This window comes from Pteropus alecto, unplaced genomic scaffold, assembly GCF_000325575.1.
Source record: "Pteropus alecto unplaced genomic scaffold, ASM32557v1 scaffold3555, whole genome shotgun sequence".
In the NCBI taxonomy this organism is placed as follows: domain Eukaryota; kingdom Metazoa; phylum Chordata; class Mammalia; order Chiroptera; family Pteropodidae; genus Pteropus; species Pteropus alecto.
In genome coordinates, this window is record NW_006436742.1 from 30,256 (window position 1) to 33,413 (window position 3,158).

Here is a 3,158-nt window from a genome sequence, read left to right on the forward strand (position 1 = left end):
AAACCATAAATATGCTGTGCCACATCCCAGATGACTTGTACATCACAGCTTCTATCGCGTGTGACTTCAATGACAAGGATAAAAAAAAGAACTGAAAAATATCCCCCTCAAAACTAAATTTGGCTGTGCCCTGAGCAAGGCCTGGCTCCCTGTCAGTTCCTTCCCGGTTCTACTAAGCTAATTTCCTGTCTACCTTCATATTAATAATGCTTAGCTTAAATATTAAGATTAGTTCCATAGATTTTTATTGAAAATTTTTAAAAGATGTTTATACTCAGGATATCTAGGAGCCTATTTTAAAGAATATGTGTTCAATGGAAGATTCATCCATTGAACTCTTCATGCCCCGAACTCTTTGAAGCAGCCAAATATGTGTGCACATATATTTGTGTGTGTGTCAGTCCGGGAGAAACAAAGTAAGAGAATTGGAAATTTTCGAGAAGAGAAGGGTGTAGGAGAAATGTTTTAATTGGTACATTCTAATCGGGCAAAAGTGTCCTGATAGCACACTTTTGCACAAATTCACACTTATTCTTTAAGAAATATGTATGTGTATAAGGGCGATAAGAGAAATAAAAGCTGGGTATTTTACAGCTGCAATTAAAACTACAGTTCTTAAAACTATAGTTCTGAAGTTTGATTTAAGTGTCTTCCAAAGACATAATAGAATAAATTATTATGGAAATATACTTCAAGTTTAAAGCAGATTTGAAAAATGTGATATGTAACAATCTTCAAAATTTATAATACTAAAAGTAATTCACAGGGTATAAGTACATGGATAATTACATAAATTTTAATACTATGTTTTATGTGACATTGTGACTTTTGTCTCTAAATATTCAATACCTACCTTTCCCTAGGCAAGATTTTATTACAAATAAGTCTCATATCTAAGGACCTACTGAAGATATAAAATGATGAGAGGAAGCTCTAATCCTCTCATCTAAGTTTGGTAATTTACCTTATACTCAAATCAGATACATATACTTGAATATTATAGAACGTGATTACTTAGAAAACAGTCTAATAAAAACCATTGGCTTGAACCAGCCTTTGAAAGTTCATTAAATACTCTGTTTAGTTCAGAAAATTAACAAAAGAATCACAGAAATGACAGAATTTTTTTCCTGGTAATTACATCCCAGAAAGCCGCCTTTACTTCCTTATTCCTGAGGCTGTAGATCAGAGGATTTAACATGGGAATCACCACTGTGTAGAACACAGAAGCCACTTTGTCCTGACTTAGGGAATAGCTGGAACTGGGTCTCAGATAAGTATAGATGGCAGTGGAATAGAACAGAGTTATAGCTGTCAAGTGAGAGGCACACATCGAGAACGCTTTGCGCCTCCCCTCCCCTGAATGCATGAGAAAGATGGAGAAGAGGATGTAGGAGTAGGAGGTGAGGATGACCAGCAGAGCCCCAATCATATTCACACCAGCAAAAGTAGAAATGGTGCTTTCATTCATCCAGTGGTGCTTTCATTCATCCATTTCATTCAGAACATGAGAGCTTAAAAAGTAAAGAGCTGTCACAGAAGAAGTGTGGATGACATTGGAGACATAGAATGGCAAGCTGCTTATATAACTTGTGTGAACGTTGGAGTTCAATAGCCCTGCTGTAAAAGCTCCTGCTTCCATTTTAAGGTAAACGGTCCTGAACATGAGCAAGGAGTAAAGCAGAGGTTTGCATATGGCCACATAACGGTCGTAGGCCATTAACCATTAACCCAAACAGGAAGCACTCAGTCGTGTCCAAGGTGATGAAGCACATCTGCACAAAGCAAACAACAAAGGAGATTGTTTTCTTCCCAGACAGTAAATCCACCAGCATCTTTGGGGTGATAGTGGAGGAATAACAAACATCCACAAAGGACAGGTTGGCCAGGAAGAAGTACATGGGTGTGTGAAGTCGGGAGTCAGCCCTGATTAAGAGGATCATGCCAACATTCCCCAAACCATAAGCGTGTATACCATGAAAAACAGCAAGAAGAGGGTGATCTGTAGCTCCACTGTGTCTGTCAATTCCAACAGGATGAACTCAGTCACCAAAGTATAATTTGTTTTTGTAATTTATTACAAATACTCTCTTTAAACTTGAATTAGGTGTAGATATTTCTCTGTCCAACTATTAGAGGAAATCGTAAAAATGTTGATGAGGATATTCACACATGGGAAAAAAAACAACCTAGGATAATATAGCTTGGTAAATAGAGTGAAGAAAGAGGAAAATTAATGGACAAGTGGACAAGCATGTAAATTTATTAAGCAATTATCTACTAAATCTGGTTGTAGTCCTCTCAAAGCACTGGACAAGTCCATACACTTCACCTCAGTTTCTGCAAATGCATTGTATGTTGTTCTAGTTTTTTCTCTACCCTCCTATACCCCAAATACAAAAGATACAGATAATCTGTGGAAATATCTCCCATTCTGTGAACAGGTGTGTGGATTTAACTCAAATCTATTTTTTCCCCTCAATACCACTCTGATTTATCTTTAACTCCAAAATTCATGCATTGCCTCCCAAAGATTCTCATGTAACTCAAGCAGTGAATTCATTGACTATTTTAAATGATCAATATTTGAACATCTATTATATCCTTAAGAATGATTTTGTAGTCCTTTAAACACAACCAAATAACTGTTCTCATTAGAAAGCACACTATCAAATTAATGTCATGTAGCATTAGACACTGTACCTGCTCACCACTGTGAATAACAGCACCAAATCCTCAGTAGCTTCCAGACCAGTCTCACTTGTGTGATTTTCTTTTTTAATATGGATTCTCAGTTGAAAATTAAAAATACAAAAAGGAGAATTTCATTTCTTAAATGAAATGAAATGCAGTGAAAATTTGCATGACTTATTTGAAAGATATGAGACACCTTCTGAGTAAGTACATATTGCTGCACTTTTATTTTGTTTTCCATAAAGAGAAATGGATAATCACGGGGACGAGATTATAGGGTTTAATTGTGGAGTCAATCTCTAAAGGAAACTCCCATTCTCAAGAGAAAAGAGAACATAGTCACATGAAAATACATGGAATCATGTGTTGCATCACGAAGTTGTTCCTGATCTCTGTTACTTTAAAATCTTTTGCCAAAGGAAAAAAAACAAAGTAATTTCTTATTATGCTGCCTCTCTTTTGGT

General features: G+C 36.1%; 1 pseudogene; it reads right to left on the minus strand.

Annotated features, from left to right (window-relative positions):
• Positions 1–1,105: 1,105 nt before the first annotated feature.
• On the minus strand, positions 1,106–2,068 carry LOC102886498 (annotated as a pseudogene).
• Between the last annotated feature and the right edge of the window lie 1,090 nt (positions 2,069–3,158).